The 18,138-nt window shown below is 43.0% G+C and overlaps 1 protein-coding gene and 1 non-coding gene across 4 annotated transcripts in view; both read left to right on the top strand.

Annotated features, from left to right (window-relative positions):
* Positions 1 to 873: 873 nt before the first annotated feature.
* Positions 874 to 982, top strand: LOC113882036. Its single transcript, XR_003508262.1, has one exon. It is a non-coding gene; the product is annotated as a U6 spliceosomal RNA (small nuclear RNA).
* A 1,380-nt stretch (positions 983 to 2,362) lies between these two features.
* The window catches only part of OCA2 (OCA2 melanosomal transmembrane protein), a 285,968-nt gene continuing 270,192 nt past the window's right edge, over positions 2,363 to 18,138 (top strand). The window contains exon 1 of one of the 3 annotated variants that reach the window (XM_027554354.1): positions 2,363 to 2,647. The gene's annotated coding sequence lies outside the window, so the exon portion shown is untranslated. The remainder of the gene's footprint in view (positions 2,648 to 18,138) is intronic. The other 2 variants (XM_027554353.1, XM_027554352.1) reach the window with 2 other exon arrangements.

Raw genomic sequence — 18,138 nt, 5'->3', positions numbered from 1 at the left:
CTGATCTCCTTTAGGATGGACTGGTTGGATCTCCTTGCAGTCCAAGGGACTCTTCTTCAACACCACAGTTCAAAAGCATCGATTCTACAGCATACGTGTTATAAGTGTGTACCTTCGAACACCTAGAGGGCTTCATAGTTCTCTCAGAGAGGCTTGGAGAGGACACTCTCATAAGGATAACTTTTTGAGTTCTGCCTCTTACACTGTAGGTGAGCGAAGAGCTTTGGACTTCCTGCAGTGCCCAGTAGATTAAAGCCCCAGTGGGGCTTCCCAGTCCACAGCAAGCCTGTGTGTCTGTGTGTGTGTGCGCCTGTGTGTTTGTGCCTATACATATGTCTGTGTGTTGGGCTGCGTGTAGTTATTTATGTGTCTCTCTGTGTGCCTGTTTATATTTTTGGGTGTGCTTCTGCATCTCTGTGTGTGTAATGTCTGTGATATGTGTGTGTATGTTTGTGTCTCTGTGAATAGTTTACCTGTCTCGGTGTGTCCGTTTGTATTTCCTTATGTGTTTATGTGTCCATGTGTGTCCAAGTGTGCATCTGTATGTGGGTGTGTCTGTGTGTTGTTTGTGTGTGTGTGTATGTTGTATGATACAGTGCTTTCCACAAGTGTAACCTTCACAGCCCTAGGCTGGAGGCAGGAAAGCATAAGGAAATAAGATGAATGCTGATCAGGTTTATCAGCTGTAGTAGAGAACTCTTAAAGAGCAGAACAGAAAAAAGTAGGCAGAATATTTACTAATTTCACATTTTCCCAATTCTTGTTCATAGGGAAAAAACTGTTACAAGTATCAGTACTTGGCTACTTTCTATCAAGCAGAGCTGCATGGGGCACAGTAAGTGCTGGCTGCACCTAGTGTTCAGAGAGGGCTCTGCCCCTGGCACTCATTGTGGCACATACCAAAATTGGAACCATGCAGAGAAGATTAGCATGGCCCCTGAGCAAGGATGACATGTAAATTCGTAAAGTGCTTTGTATTTTCAAAACTCTTAGAGGAAACCATAGGCAGAACACTCTTTCACATAAATTTCAGCAAGATCTTTTTTGACCCACATCCTAGAGTAATGAAAATAAAAACAAAAGAAACAAATGGGACCTAATTAAGCTTAAAACCGTTTGCACAGCAAAGGAAAAAGGCCACAAAGCAAAAAGACAACTGTCAGAATGGGAGAAATATTTGCAAACAAAGCAATTGACAAAGAATTAAATTGCAAAATATACAAAAAGTCCATGCAGCTCATCAGAAAAACAAACAACCCAGTCAAAAAATGAGTGGAAGACCTAAACAGACATTTCTCCAAAGAAGAAATACAGAAATACAAACATATAGATGGCCAACAAGTACATTAAAAAATGCTCAACATCACTCATTAGAGAAATGCAAATCAAAACTACAATGAGGTATCACTTCATACCAGTCAGAATGGCCATGATTATATAAAATTTACAAAGAATAAATGCTGGGAGGGTTTGAAGAAATGGAACCCTCTTACACTGTTGGTGGAAATGTAAATCGGTACAGCCACAATGGAGAACGGTATGGAGTTTCCTTAAAAAACTAAAAATGGAACTACCATATGACTCAGCAATCCCACTACTGGGCATATACCCAGAGAAAAGCATAATTCAAAAAGATACCTGTACCCCAATGTTCATCACAGCACTATTTACAATAGCCAGGACATGGAATGTCCATCAATAGAAGATGTGGTAGAAATATACTGTGAAATATTACTTGAGACTGTCATACAGAATGAAGTAAGCAGAAAGAGAAAAATCAAATATTGTATGGTAAAGATGATCTGCAAAGCAGAAATAGAGACAAAGATGTAGAGAACAAACATCTGGATACCAAGGGGGAAGTGAGTGGGTGGGTAGGATGAATTGGGAGCTTGGGGTTGAGAAATATATATATATATATATATATAATGTATAAAATAGATAACTAATGAGAACCTGCTGTACAGCACAGGGAAATCTACTCAGTGCTCTTTGGTGACCTAAATAGGAAGGAAATCCCCCAAAGATAGGATATATACATATATAGCTGATTCATTTTGCTGTACAGCAGAAACTAACAAAACATTGTAAAGCAGCTATACTCCAATTAAAAAAGAGAGTGAGCTCTGGTCTCTGACCAGGAGCATCTTTTCTTCATTTCTTTTTCATTAAAATTTTTTTTTAATTTATTTTTTTAATCTAAGGATAATTGCTTTACAGAATTGTGTTGGTTTCTGCCAAACATCAGCTTGAATCAGTCATAGGTATACATTATGTCCGCACCCTCTTGAACCTCCCTCTCACCTCCCACTCCATCCCACCCCTCCAGGTTTGTTACACAGCCTGGGTTTGAGTTCCTTGAGTTATACAGCAAATTCTCAATGGCTATCTATTTTACATATTGTCTTCATTTTTTGACTGTCTCTTGCAGCTGCTAGGGTAAGGCAGCAGGGGTGGGAGCAGCAATGGGGTGGAGTGGTTGGGGGCGGAGGGGATGCCCGTCGTGACGTCTGTGGGTGTGGCCAGGCCGGCAGGAGGACCGTGGAGCAGCTGGGAGCTCGCCTGCCTCCCGGGACTACCTCCATCGTCATTCAGCGCTCTCATCTTCAACTGTAAACTTGCTCCTGGAAGAAGATCAAGTCTTCAGGTTAGTTGGGAGAGAGGAGATGAGGAACTAACCTGTTCTAGGGAGCAGGCGGGGTTTTAATAAGCCTGTGCTGAATGGTTGCTTTTAGGAGCAAGGAAAATTCCTCTCAGGGGAAATGTGCAAAGTCTAAGACTGAATAGCTGGTGTGAGCACTCGGGCTTGACACCACAAGTTATTTTCTGGATATAATGGCTCATTGGGAGGCAAGTTCCCAAGACAAAGGGCGTCGTCCCCAGCCCGGGAGGGCCGTGGGCACACGGAGGAAGAGAATTTGGAACAGTTCAGGCAGCAAATGTTCTGCCTGAACTGAGGAATGACTTAATCCACGTGAACACTAGTCAGGCGTTTTTGTGGAATGGAATGCGCCAGGGTGAAAACATTAAATCCCTCAGAGCTGCTTCTCTGCACTCTGACCACACACAGTGGAGTAAATGAATTTAAGGTTGCCCAGTCTTTCCAAAGAATGGATGTTAAGCACAGGCATCCCTGGGTGTGGATGTGCTTGGGTTTGACAGGGTAGGTATCTGGAGCTCCTACCACACTGGCCTGGCTAGCTGTGAAGCTACCCAAGGAAAATGTTTGAGCGCTGATTTAAGGAATGTGATAACTCTACAACCTGCAGTGATTTTGAGGAAGAGCCAACAGGAGGCTGTGAGCAGGGTGGGCGGCTTCTATATCCTTGTGTTTACAAGGCAGTGCCCTGTAACCTAAATCATCTAGGAAATGCCATCCCCGAGGTGTGCATGAGGTGAGCTAGGGGGTGAGCATGAGGTCTGCTGTCCAGGCCCCGGGGCAAGGCCTGCCTGGGCTTGGAGGGCCTGGGAGATTGAATATGTCTAGGGGATACTTGTGCTGTGCTGTGCTTGGTCACTCAGATGTATCTGATTCCATGTGAACCCATGGACTGTAGCCGCCAGGCTGTCTGTCCATGGGGATTCTCCAGGCAAGAATGCTGGAGTGGTTTGCCATGCCCTCCTCCAGGGGATCTTCTTAAATCAGGGGTCGAACCCAGGTTTCCCAGATTGCAGGCAGATTCTTTACCATCTGAGCCATCAGGGAAGCCCTCTCACATAATTGCCTTTAAGGATTAAATCTCAGGTTAGTTGGGAGAGAGGAGATGAGGAGCTAACCTGTTCTAGGGAGCAGATGGGGTTTTAATAAGCCTGTGCTAAATTGTTGCTTTTAGGAGCAAGGAAAATTCCTCTCAGGGAAAATGTGCGAAGTCTAAGACTGAATAGCTGGTATGAGCACTCGGGCTTGACACCACAACAAGTTATTTTCTGGATATAATGGCTCATTGGGAGGCAAGTTCCCAAGACAAAGGGCGTCCCCAGCCCAGGAGGGCCGTGGGGATACGGAGGAAATGTTCTGCCTGAACTGTGGGATGACATCTGCTCTCACTGCTGACTTAACCCACGTAAACACTAGTCAGATGAGAGCTCTAGGTAAACTGTAACTCTGTGTTTAGTCGCTTTGTGATCCTATGGAGTATAGCCACCAGGCTCCTCTGTTCGTGGGGATTCTCCAGGCAAGAATACTGGAGTGGGTTGCCATGCCCTTCTCCAGGGTATCTTCTCAACTCAGGGGTTGAACCCAGGTCTCCCGCATTGCATGCAGATTCTTTACCATCTGAGCCAAATTGTAAAGGATTGCACAAAAACTACCTCTTATTGTAGATTTAGTTTACAAATGCTTGAGTGCCATTGTTCAAATCAGGTATAATGTTGGGGTGATTTAGGAATATAAGTCTCTAAATATTTATGGCACTGATGAAAAGCAAATGCTGATACCATTCTTGTTCTCTGAGAAGCCATGACACTCTTGGGGTTAAGTGAGATCTGAGATCATCAGGAATCATGGGGTAGGGGGAGACTCTAGCTGCTGCTACAGATCTGGGTGCCTCAATGCCTGAGGAAGGTTTTAAGCCTGAGTCCAGGGCATCATGTGCATGTTGGAAAGATCGCCGTGATTAGATGATGGGGAGCAGCTAGGAGGTTCTAGAAAGCCACTGCAGAGTCCTGCCAGCTGAGAGGTGACTGCAGTCAGGTCAGGGAGGCTCTGCTTAGGTGAGGGTCTGCAGAGTCAGAGGGAGTCATCAGAGGTGCTCCTGGTTGTGTGTACCTGAATGGTCACAGGGCCCCAGAGGAAGGAACAGGTTTTGGGACTTCTGCAGAGGTGTTTGGGCACCTTGGAGACACTGGGGTAGATAAGAAGGCAGCTGGAACACAGTGGTCTGGGCTGCAGAAGGGGACTGGTGAATCACATGTCCATGAGTGAGAACCTCACTTGCTGGTTAGATTTTACAGTTTTGTGCTTTCAGTTGTGCTGTACTGAGGGATATGTGGAGGTGCTTGCCTACTGTTCGGGGAACTGCTTGCCTGGGCAGGATGCCCCCATGCTAAGGCACCTGAGACCCCAAGTACAAGGAGTTGCACTTGGCAAGGGGAGTAGCAGGACTCAACTGCAGCGCAAGTGTCTTTTCGGGGAGGGAGAGCTCTGTCTCCTACGATGGAGAGAGAGAGAGAGAGGCCTGAGCACAGAGTGGGATCTCCAAGTTCTTCCTCACCTGGGGCTTCCCAGGTGGCACTAGTGGTAAAGAACCCGCCTGCCAAGGCAGGAGACAAAAGAGACTTGGGTTTGATCCTTGGATCAGGAAGATCCTCTGGAGGAGGGCATGGCAATCCACTCCAGTATTCATGCCTGGAGAAACCCATGGACAGAGGAGGCTGGCAGGTCACAGTCCATGGGGTCACAGAGTCTGACACCACTGAAGCAACTTGACACATGCACACCAAGTTCTTCTCAAGGCTCAGAGGAAGACAGCTCTTTTGTCTGAACTAAAAGTTGAAAATTATATTTTATTCAGGGGGTTTTCTGAGGACTCAAGCCCCAGAAGATAGCCCTTCAGATATTTCTGAGGGATTGCTTTGAAGATGTAAGAGAGTAGCCAAGATATATAGGAATTTTTGCGGCAGAAACCAGGTAGTCGGAGCATCAAAAGATAACTGTTAATTGAAAGGAACCAGATAGCCCAAGGAATTTAGTGCTTTTCTTTGTAGGAGAAGATGCTAGCATCTGGGCCCACTGAAATCACTCCTTTGATATGCATCTCAGCTCTCCGGGGCCTGCATCCCACCTGCTTCCTCCACCCTGAACCTCCTCAGGGTGCAGTTGGCGGTGGCTGTAGGGGCTGCTGGCTTCATTGTCACAGCGTCCTTTGTTTACTGATACAGTAGGCAATATTCTTTGTCCCCACTTTACAAAGAGAACAGAGGGCTTCCCTGGTGGGCCAGTGGTTAAGAATCCACCTTGCAACTCAGGGGCAATGGTTTGATCCCTCCTCTGGGAAGATCCCCCGTGTCTCAGGGCAGCTCAGCCACTGTGCCACACCTACTGAGCCTGTGCTCTAGAGTCTTTGCTCCACAGCAGGAGAAGCCACCTCAGTGAGAAGCCCTCACACCGTGACTAGAGAATAGCCTCCCCTCCCTACAACTAGAGTAAGCTCATGCACAGCTACAAAGACCCAGTGCAGCCAAAGATAATTAAAGATGTAAAATTAAAAAGAGAGAACATAAAAGGGGGCTTTTAACCCAGTTCATTCATTGCAAGAACCATCTGAAGGGATTAAGGATCAGACTTCACAGTCTCGGTCCTGGCCTGGAGTGGGATAAGGGAAAAGGCACCCACACTGCCGTCACTGGGAAAGGCCTGTCTCTGTGTACTGGGTGGGCCAATTCCTGGTGGCCTCTACAATCCCAGAGTCGATTCCTGCACCTTCTCTGGGCTTCATCACCTAGAAAGACTGCACCAAATGCAGAAGACCCAGTCACACCCACAGGGATGTAGCTACCTGGACAGTTCTACATCAAGAAGGAAACTTTGGTCCTGAATGGTTTTGTGGAGAGGGACATTATATAACTGGGTGTGTTCTCAGGACTTAGACATTGTCTATAGGAGGAAGGAATTGCCTGTGGAATGATTTCTATTTAATAATAAAGTTTTTGCAGCAGCTAATGTGCTTTTAGTCTGTCGTCTGTTTTCATTATTGCATTATGTCAAATGATGAAAGAACATGGAGAAAAGTGTTCTTAAAATTTACAAAGAAACTGTTTTCCACATGATGTGTATTGCTACTGCTGGTTTATGTACTACTGTAAAAGCACCAGGCTAGGAGAAGGCAATGGCACCCCACTCCAGTACTCTTGCCTGGAAAATCCCATGGACGGAGGAACCTGGTAGGCTGCAGTCCATGGGTCACAAAGAGTCGGACACGACTGAGCGACTTCACTTTCTCTTTTCACTTTCATGCATTGGAGAAGGAAATGGCAACCCACTCCAGTATTCTTGCCTGGAGAATCCCAGGGATGGGGGAGCCTGGAGGGCTGCCGTCTATGGGGTCGCACAGAGTTGGACATGACTGAAGCGACTTAGCAGCAGCAGCAGCATTGTATTAAGTCATTCACTTTATTCAATTGGCCTGTCTGTGCAGAAGAGGGGACCACATCCCAAAGACAACTATAACAGCACCACAACATGCACAGTGTACCAAGGAGGTGCTTGTTTAGGTGTAGTCTTGCTGGGCTGAAGGCTACTCAGGGCAGGTTCCTAGGACTTGCCACTCTGAGTTCCACTTCCTGTTCTTATGTCTCTGCTGGCTCATTGGCACCAAACCTAGAATGCAAAGAAATTCTATCATGCCCATAAAATCCTAGCCAAATTCTGCTCTCACGGCCATCATGGAAGGGCTGTGGGTATCTGGCCCCAGCTGGAGCATAGAGAACACAGCTCTCTTAATCCCCTTTTCTTTTTTATTTTTGATTCTTTTTTCCCCTCTATTTTTTAATTGGAGGGTAATTGCTTTACAATATTGTGTTGGCCTCTGCCATACATTAACATGAATCAGCCACAGGTATATATAATCCCCTCCCTCCTTAAACCCTTTCCTATTTCCCACCCCATCCCACCCCTCTAGTTTGTCACAGAGCACTGGGTTGAGGTCCTTGTGTCACACAGCAGATTCCCACTTGCAGTCTGTTTTATATATGGTAAGTGGTGCTAGTGGTAAAGAATCTGCCTGTCCATGCAGGAGACGTAAGAGACACAGGTTTGATTCCTGAGTCAGAAAGATCTCCTGGAGGAGGGCATGGCAACCCACTCCAGTATCCTTGCCTGGAGAATCCTATGAGCAGAGGAGCCTGGCAGGCTACCGTCCATAGAGTCGCACAGAGTCGGACATGACCAAAGTAACTTAGCACACAAAGTATATGCTTCCATGCTGCTCTTTGAATTTGTCCCTCCTTCTCCTTCCCCCACTGTGTTCGCAAGTCTGTTCTCTATGTTTGCATCTCCACTGTTCCCCTGCAGATAGGTTCATCAGTACCATTTTGTCTAGATTCCATATGAATGCAGTAACATACAATATTTTTCTTCCTTTTTCTGACTTACTTCACTCTGTATAATAGACTAGGCTCATCCACCTCATTAGGACTGACTCAAATGCATTCTTTTCTTTTTTGTAGCTGAGTAACATTCCATTTTATATATGTACCACAGCTACCGTATCCATTAATCTGTCAAGGGACATCTAGGTTGCTTCTATTTCCTATCTATTGTAAAAAGTGCTGCAACGAACATTGGGGTACATGTGTCTCTTTCAATTATGGCTTTCTCAGGGTAAGTACCTAGTGTTGGCATTTGGGTCATATGATAGTTCTATTCCCAGTTTTTTTAAAAGAATCTCTATACTGTTCTCCATAGCGGCTGTATCAACTTACATTCCCACCAACAGTGCAAGACGGTACCCTTTTCTCCACATTCTCTCCAGCATTTATTGTTTATAGACTTTTTAATGATGGCCATTCTGACTGGTGTGAGGTGATACCTTGTTGTAGTTTTGGTTTGCATTTCTCTAATGATGAGTGATTAAGAAAATTAGAGATACGAAGGGAACATTTCATGCAAAGATGGGCTCGATAAAGGACAGAAATGGTATGGACCTAACAGAACCAGAAGATATTAAGAGGTGGCAGGAATACACAAAAGAACTGTACAAAAAAATCTTCACGACCAAGATAATAATAATGATGTGATCACTAACCTAGAGCCAGACATCCTGGAATGTGAAGTCAAGTGGACCTTAGAAAGCATCACTACGAACAAAGCTAGTGGAGGTGATGGAATTCCAGTTGAGCTATTTCAAATCCTGAAAGATGATGCTGTGAAAGTGCTGCACTCAATATGCCAGCAAATTTGGAAAACTCAGCAGTGGCTACAAGATTGGAAAACGTCGGTTATCATTCCAATTCCAAAGAAAGGCAATGTGAAAGAATGCTCAAACTACCACACAATTGCACTCATCTCACAGGCGAGTAGAGTAATGCTCAAAATTCTCCAAGCCAGGCTTCAGCAATACGTGAACCGTGAACTTCCAGATGTTCAAGCTGGTTTTAGAAAGGGCAGAGGAACCAGAGACCAAATTGCCAACATCTGCTGGATCATCAAAAAAGCAACAGAGTTCCAGAAAAACATCTATTTCTGCTTTATTGACTATGCCAAAGCCTTTGACTATGTGGATCACCATAAACTGTGGAAAATTCTGAAAGAGATGGGAATCCCAGACCACCTGACCTGCCTCTTGAGAAACCTATATGCAGGTCAGGAAGCAACAGTTAGAACTGGACATGGAACAACAGACTGGTTCCAAATAGGAAAAGGAGTACGTCAAGGCTGTATATTGTCACCCTGCTTATTTAACTTCTATGCAGAGTACATAATGAGAAACGCTGGGCTGGAAGAAGCACAAGCTGGAATCAAGATTGCCGGGAGAAATATCAATCACCTCAGATATGCAGATGACACCACCCTTATGGCAGAAAGTGAAGAGGAACTAAAAAGCCTCTTGATGAAAGTGAAAGAGGAGAGTGAAAAAGTTGGCTTAAAGCTCAACATTCAGAAAATGAAGATCATGGCATCTAGTCCAATCACTTCATGGGAAATAGATGGGGAAACAGTGGAAACAGTGTCAGACTTTATTTTTTGGGGCTCCAAAATCACTGCAGATAGTGACTGCAGCCATGAAATTAAAAGACACTCCTTGGAAGGAAAGATATGACCAACCTAGATATCATATTGAAAAGGAGAGACATTACTTTGCCAATAAATGTCCATCTAGTCAAAGCTATGGTTTTTCCAGTGGTCATGTATGGATGTGAGAGTTGGACTGTGAAGAAAGCTGAGCGCCGAAGAATTGGTGCTTTTGAAATGTGGTGTTGGAGAAGACTCTTGAGAGTCCCTTGGACTGCAAAGAGATCCAACCAGTCCATTCTGAAGGAGATCAGCCCAGGGATTTCTTTGGAAGGAATGATGCTAAAGCTGAAACTCCAGTACTTTGGCCACCTCATGCGAAGAGTTGACTCATTGGAAAAGACTCTGATGCTGGGAGGGATTGGGGGCAAGAGAAGGGGACGACAGAGGATGAGATGGCTGGATGGCATCACTGACTCGATGGACGTGAGTCTGAGTGAACTCTGGGAGTTGGTGATGGACAGGGAGGCCTGGCGTGCTGCGATTCATGGGGTCGCAAAGAGTTAGACACGACTGAGCGCCTGAACTGAACTGAATGATGAGTGATGTTTAGCATCATGTGTTTGTTGGCCATCTGTATGTCTTCTTTGGAGAAATATCTGTTTGGGTCTTTCAGCCATTTTTTGATTGGGTTGTTTGTTTTTCTGCTGTTGAGCTGAATGAACTGTTTATTTGCAGTTCCCATTCTGAGGGTTGTCTTTTAATCTTGTTTAGTGTTTTTTTTTTCTGTGAAAAATCTTTTAAGGTTAATTAAGTCCCATCTGTTTACTTTTGTTTCTATTTCCATTACTCTAGGAAGTGGGTCAAAGAGGATCTTGCTGTGATGTATGTCAAAGAGAATATCACCTATGTTTTTCTCTAAGAGCTTTATAGCTTCTGGCCTTACATTTAAATCTTTAATCCATTTTGAGTTTATTTTTGTATGTGGTGTTGAAAAGTGTTCTAGCTTCATTCTTTTACATGTAGCTGTCCATTTTGTCCCAGCACCACTTATTGAAGAGGCTGTCTTTTCTCCACTGTATTTTCTTGCCTCCTCTGTCAAGATAAGGTGCCCATAGATATGTGGGTTTATCTCTGGACTTTCTGTCTTGTTCAATTGATCTATATTTCTGTTTTTGTGCCAATACCATACTGTCTTACTGACTGTAGTTTTGTAATATAGTCTGAAGTCAGGAAAGTTGATTCCTCCAACTCCTATCTTCTTTTTCAAGATTACTTCGGCTATTTGTGATCTTTTGTGTTTCCATACAAATTGTGAAATTTTTTGTTCTAGTGCTGTGAAAAATACCATTAGTAGTTTGATTGTTGTCATTCACTCATTCAGTTGTATCAGACTCATTGCAACCCCTTAGACTGCAGCATACCAGGCTTCCCTGTCCTTCACAATCTCTCCCAGAGTTTGCTCAAACTCATGTCCATTGAATTGGGGATGCCATCCAAGCATCTCACTTTCTGTCATCCCCTTCTCTTACTGACCTCAATCTTTCCCATCATCAGGGTCTTTTCCAGTGAGTCAGCTCTTCACATCAGGTGGCCAAAGTATTGGAGTTTCAGTTTCAGCATCAGTCCTTCTGATGAATATTCAAGGTTGATTTCTTTTAGTGTTGACTGGTTTGATCTCCTTGCAGTCCATGGGACTCTCAAGAGTCTTCTCCAGTGCCACAGGTCAAAAGCATCAATCCTTTGGTGTTCAGCCTTTTTTATGGTCCAACTCTCACATCCATACAAAATGACTACTGGAAAAAATCATAGCTTTGACTACAAGGACTTTTGTTGGCAAAGTGATGTCTCTGCTTTTTAAAATGCTATCTAGGTTTGTAATAGCTTTTCTTCCAAGGAGCAGGTGTCTTTTAATTTCATGGCTGCAGTCACCATCTGCAGTGCTTTTGGAGCCCAAGAAAATAAAGTCTGTTACAGTTTCCATTTTTCCCCCATCTATTTGCCATGATTTCCTAAAGGAAATCAGTCCTGAATATTCATTGGAAGGACTGTTGTTGAAGCTGAAACTCCAATACTTTGGCTACATGATGCGAAGAGCTGATTCATTTGAAAAGACCCTGATGGTGGGAAAGATTGAAGGCAGGAGGAGAAGGGGATGACAGAGGATGAGATGGTTGGATGGCATCGCCGACTCAATGGACATGAGTTTGAGTAAACTCTGGGAGTTGGTGATGGACAGGGAGGCTTGACGTGCTGCGGTCCTTGGGGTCACAAAGAGTCAGACATGATTGAGCGACTGAACTGAACTGAACTGAACTAACTGAACTGAACTAATTTGCCATGAAGTGATGGGACTGGATGCTGTGATCTTAGTTTTTTGATGTTGAGTTTTAGCCAGCTTTTTTGTTCTCTTTCATCTGTATCAAGAGGCTCTTTAGTTCCTCTTTGCTTTATGCAATTTGGGTAGTATCATCTGCATATCTGACATGATTGAATTTTTCCTGGAAATCTTGATTCCAGCTTGTGCTTCATTCAGCCTGGCATTTCATATGATGTACTCAGCATATAAACAAATAAGCAGGGTGACAATATACAACCTTGACATACTCCTTTCCCAATTTTGAACCAGTCTTTTGTTCCATATCTGGTTCTAACTGTTGCTTCTTAACCTGCATACAGGTTTCTCAGGAGGCAGGTAGTTTGATAGGGATTGCATTGAATCCATAGATTGCTTTGGGCAGTGTAGTCACTTTTCCAATATTGATTCTTCCAATCCAAGAACATGGAATATCTCTCCATCTGTTTGTGTCATCTTTGATTTCTTTCATCAGTGTCTTATAGTTTTCTGCATACAGGTCTTTTGCATCTTTAGGTAGGTTTATCCCTGGGTATTTTATTCTTTTTGTTGCAATGGCAAATGGGATTGTTTCCTTAATTCTCTTTCTGATTTTTTCCAAACTATGTTGAATAACAGTGGTGGGAGTGGGCACCGTTTTCTTGTCCCTCATCTTAGAGGAAATGCTTTGAGTTCTTCACCATTGAGAATAATGTTTTCTGTGGGTTTGTTGTATATGGCCTTTATTATATTGAGGTAGTTTTCTTCTATGCCTACTTTCTGGAGAATTTTTATCATAAATGAGTGTTTAATTTGTTGAAAACTTTTTCTACTTCTGTAGAGATGATCATATGGTTTATATCTTTCAGTTTGTTGATATGCTGTATCACAATGATTGATTTGCATATATTGAATAATCCTTGCATCCCTGGGATAAATCCCACTTATTGATCCTCCTTTCTTAATGCCTCCATCGTTGAGCTTCCCCTCAGGCCTGGAACAGTGAACAACAGCTGCTGGACCAGGTCAGGAAAGACACAGGGGTAGAACCCACTGCCCTCCCAGCAGGGCATGCCCAGTCATCTCCCCCTGGGCACTGTCCCCTGGCCGCCCTTGTACCCAGTGTTGTCAACTGACGGGTCCCTCCCATCAGCCTCTGGGCACATCCTCTGGGCACCGCAACTAGGCTAGTTGGGAGGAGTCAGAGCCAGAGGGCAGAACAGATAGCATAGGTGGATGTATTTAAAAGGACAGGTGTGACTGTGACATTCCACTGGGTCTGAAATGTCAGCCATGACCATCATTTTTTTTTTTTTTTCCTAAATTTGTGGAAACTTGGTTATTTTGGTGTGGAAATCTGACTGACTGGAGGGTTCCTGCTCCAGATGGTCAGGGTGCCAGGGATGGTACCTCTCCTGCTCACTGCAGGTGTCTGTCCCAGCCCAAGCTTACCCTCATATTTTGACCAGGCCCTCTTCCGTGGAGTTCTCAGGGTGAGCACTAGACATCTTTCAATAGATCAGTTGCATGGGGTTCAGTGGGATGAGACCAGACTTAGGCTTTGGGTTCAGTGGAAGTTCAGCCAGGGGCGGGGGTGCTGGCGAGTGTTCCCAGTGGACATGCTGTGGGCTGGGGTTTTCCAGTCACATGTGTAAGAGGTGCAAGCAGGAGGATTTGGGATATGTTTAGAGGAACAGGATGAGGAACATAAGAGAAAGAGAGGGACCTCTGGGTGAGCAGAGCCCTCAGTCACCCTGAGAAAGTGAGCTGAGCAAGAACAGAGTCACTGAGCAGTGATGAGCAGGAATGCAGAGGAGGCTGTGGTGGGAGCCTGAGCTCAGGGAAGGTTGGAATGGGAGATAAACATCTTCAGAGTGGCCTGTGTCTAAAGCCCTGAGACTGAAATCTAGGGAGGGAGGGCTCAAGACAAAGGCTGGGAAGAGTGGAGGGAGTCAGCAAAGGAGAATGAGAAGAAGAACCAGAGGGCCAGGGAGTCGTGGGACCAGAAGGAAGGGTGCTTGCACAGTAGGATGCTGAGAACCCCGGAGAGGGACAGAGTTGAGAGTTTACCAGTGACCTTGGCAAGTTTTTTTTCATCAAACTGGGGGACATAATCTTGGGTGGAGTGGGTTCAATAAAGGAGAAATGAATATAGTCTTGAGAAGTTGTGCTATATAGAACAGGAGAGGAACTGGGTAGTGGCTGAATGACTCTGGGAAGACAGGGCGATTCAATTTTTTATTTTGAGGCAATTGTATATATACATGCAATTGTAAGAAATAGTAGTGAGATGCCCTGAACCCTTTACAAAGTTTCCTCCAGTGGCAAACCTCATGCAAAATTATAGTACAACATGGCTGCCAGGATGCCAAGATAATAGGGCGTCCCATCACCAAAGGACCATCGTGTTGCCCTTTTTCAACACTTACATTCCATCCACCGCACCCCACACTTAACCGGGGGAAACAGCTAAGCTGGTCCCATTTCTATAATTTTGTCATTTCAATAATGTTTCACACATAGAATCATATGATATGTAACCTTTTGTGAATAGCTTATCTCTGTGAAAGTGCATTCATGCAAGTTGTTGCATGTTTCAGTGGCTTGTGAGTATAAATGTCCCATGATAATATCATTTGTTTAACCACTCACATGCTTTTTCTTTCAGTTCTTTTTTTAACTTTATTAAAGTATAATTAACAAATAGACAAGTATTATACATATTTAAGCAGAAAATGATGTTTTGATAACACCCATTTCTTTCCTTTTTTTCCAGCAAATGTCATTTATTGTTATTAATAATGTTTTTCTTTCTTTTATTATAATTGATTTATACTATATTTAGTCCAGGTGTACAATATAGTGATTCAATATTTTGGTAGATTATACTGATATAAAGTTATTCTAAAATATTGGCCATATCCCCTGTGCTGTAAATTGTATACTTGTATCACAGTTATATTTTTTAAATTACAAAATGTATGATTTTACACATTTACAGGAGACTTGGAAAACACATAACAAAGTTACATATAGTTTCATTATTAAAATTATTTTTAAAGTAGATAAATTAATATTTTTGGTTTGAGTTTCAATGTCAAACATTCAAAAGTTAATAGAATGATTATACAGAGAAGCAGAAGGATATGGTAGACCTGAAAAACACCATGAGCCAATTCAACATAATTAAGATTTATACAGTTTTCACACAACAATAGGATATAAATTCTAGTCAAGTTCCCATAGACTATTAACTAGGAGACACTGGAATAGATCCAGGGACATAAAACAAGGTGGAAAAATTTCATGGTCTAAAAGTATTGAAGTCATACAGAGTCTGTTCTCTGTTAACTGTGAAATTATGTTAGAAATCAATGTCAAACTATATTTGAAAATAGCTCACATATTTTGAAGTACAGTGTGAAGAGAGAGATTTACCAAGAGAGATCTTTGACTTAGCCATTGAAAGCCTCAATAAAGTTAGAAGGCTGAAAAACCACAGAGAGTGATTGCAGAGAAGAAAGTTAAATTTAAATGAGAAATTAATATACAAGATAACTTTAAAAAACTATGTATTTGGAAATTAAACTTTCACCTTTAAATGATAGGTATATCTAAGAAGCCATAACAAGAAAAAGTAGAAAATACTTGTGATAGAATAAACATGAAGAGAATTTACCAGAATTTGTTGCATGCAGCTGAAGCTGCTCAGTGCAGTTAAATAAGGTGTGAAAATAAATAGACACTAGAACAAACTTGTGAGAAATTTGAACGAAATCTGTACTTTAGTTAATAATACTGTATCACATGTTATTTCCTATTGTTTTTCTTTTTAATAACATAGTATATCTTTATATTCTCAGAATTGGATTAGGATTTTCATGACTCATTCAAAATTTTTTTTAAATCACTAAAATAACCTTTCTAGACTTTAGCAGTAACACTAAATGTCAGAATAAATGGAACTATATCAAAGTTTTGACTGAATGTAAATTAGAAACATCGCATTCTAGTCAAACAAGTGGAACTAAAATGTCATAAATTTGTTTAGCTAGGCAAAATTCTTAAGTTTTTCAAAATATATATGTTATATTATACTTACTATTTATACATGACTTCCCTGGTGGCTCAGGGGTAAAAAGCCTGCCTGCAATGCAGGAGCCTCAGGAGAAGCCAGTTTGATCCCAGGGTCAGGAAGATCCCCTGGAGGAGAAAATGGCAACCCACTCTAGTATTCTCGCCTGGAGAATTCCGTGGACAGGGGAGCCTGGTGGGCTACAGTCAATGGAGTCGCAAAGAGTCAGACATGACTGAGCAACTTTCACTTACTATTTATATATGTATACATAAAACTTTTTCTACTGAATTGATAAAGGCTTGAAAAGAACAGCAAAAGAGACATCCCGTGGCTACGTAATTATTAGCTCCCAACCTAAAGAAAAACCAGTTCTAGGGCAAGATACATTGCTACACAGGCTTAAGGAAAGCATGAGTGCGAATGTTCAGTTCAGTTCAGTCACTAATTCGTGTCCGACTCTTTGTGACCCCATGAACTGCAGCACGCCCGGCCTCCCTGTCCATCACAAACTCCCGAAGTCCACCTAAACCCATGTCCATTGAGTCACTGATGCCATCCAACCAGCTCATCCTCTGTTGTCCCCTTCTCCTCCTGCCCTCAATCTTTCCCAGCACCAGGGTCTTTTCCAATGAGTCAGCTCTTCGCATCAGGTGTCCAAAGTATTGGAGTTTTGGCTTGAACATTAGTTCTTTCAATGAACACCCAGGACTGATCTCCTTCAGAATGGACTGGTTGGATCTCCTTGCAGTCCAAGGGACTCTCAAGAGTCTTCTCCAACACCACCATTCAAAAGCATCAATTTTTCAGCACTCAGCTTTCTTCACAGTCCAACTCTCACATCCATACATGACCACTGGAAAAACCATAGCTTTGACGGACCTTTGTTGGCAAAGTAATGTCTCTGCTTTTGAATATGCTTTCTAGGTTGGTCATAACTTTCCTTCCAAGGAGTAAGCGTCTTTTAATTTCATGGCTTCAATTACCATCTGCAGTAATTTTGGAGCCCAGAAGAATAAAGTCAGCCAGTGTTTCCACTGTTTTCCCCATCTATTTTCCATGAAGTGATGAGACCGGATGCCATGATCTTAGTTTTCTGAATGTTGAGCTTTAAGCCAACTTTTTCACTCTCCACTTTCACTTTCATCAAGAGGCTTTTTAGTTCCTCTTCACTTTCTGCCATAAGGGTGGTGTCATCTGCATATCTGAGGTTATTGATATTTCTCCAGCTCTCTGGAAGTTCATGGTTCATGGAAGTCTACCATATCTTGTACTAATACAGTCACTCATTTTTTTTTTTGATTAATGCTTGAATGATATATCTTTCTCCATCTTTTTACTTTTAGTCTACCTATCTTGTTATTTTGTAGTGAATTTCGTGTAGATTGCCCACACTCTGTGTTAGTGGCTCAGTTGTGTCTGACTCTGCAATCACATGGACTGTAGCATGCCAGTCTCCTCTGTTCATGGGATTCTCTAGGAAAGAATACTGAAGTGGGTTGCCATTCCCTTCTCCATGGGATCATCCCGATCCAGGGATCAGACTTGGGTCTCCTGCATTGCAGGCAGATTCTTTAGTTGTGCTTTTTAGCCTGTAGGGTTGCAAAGAGTTGGACACAACTGAAGGGACTTAGCATGCATACATATATTATAGGGCTTCCCTGGTGGCTCAGATGGTAAAGATTTTCCTAATCAACCCTGACTATTCAATGGAAGGCCTGATACTGAAGCTGAACCTCCAATACTTTGGCCACCTGGTGTGAAGAGTCAACTCATTGGAAAAGACCCTGATGCTGGGAAAGATTGAGGGCAAGAGGAGAACGGGGTGACAGAAGATAAGATGTATAGATGGTATCACTGACTCAGTGGACATGAGTTTGAGCAAACTCAGGGGATAGTGAGGGATAGGGAAGCCTGGCATGCTGCAGTCCATGGGATCAAAAACAGATGGACATGACTTAGCAACTGAACCATAACAACATACATTGATAACCAGATCAGAGAGTGTTAACAATTTTCCCTTCAAAAATCAAGCATAATGTAGAAAATTCCAGAGAG

Source organism: Bos indicus x Bos taurus, chromosome 2, assembly GCF_003369695.1.
Source record: "Bos indicus x Bos taurus breed Angus x Brahman F1 hybrid chromosome 2, Bos_hybrid_MaternalHap_v2.0, whole genome shotgun sequence".
Lineage (NCBI taxonomy): Eukaryota > Metazoa > Chordata > Mammalia > Artiodactyla > Bovidae > Bos > Bos indicus x Bos taurus.
The sequence above is the reverse complement of the archived record's forward strand: the minus strand, read 5'-3'. Positions and strand labels throughout refer to the sequence as shown.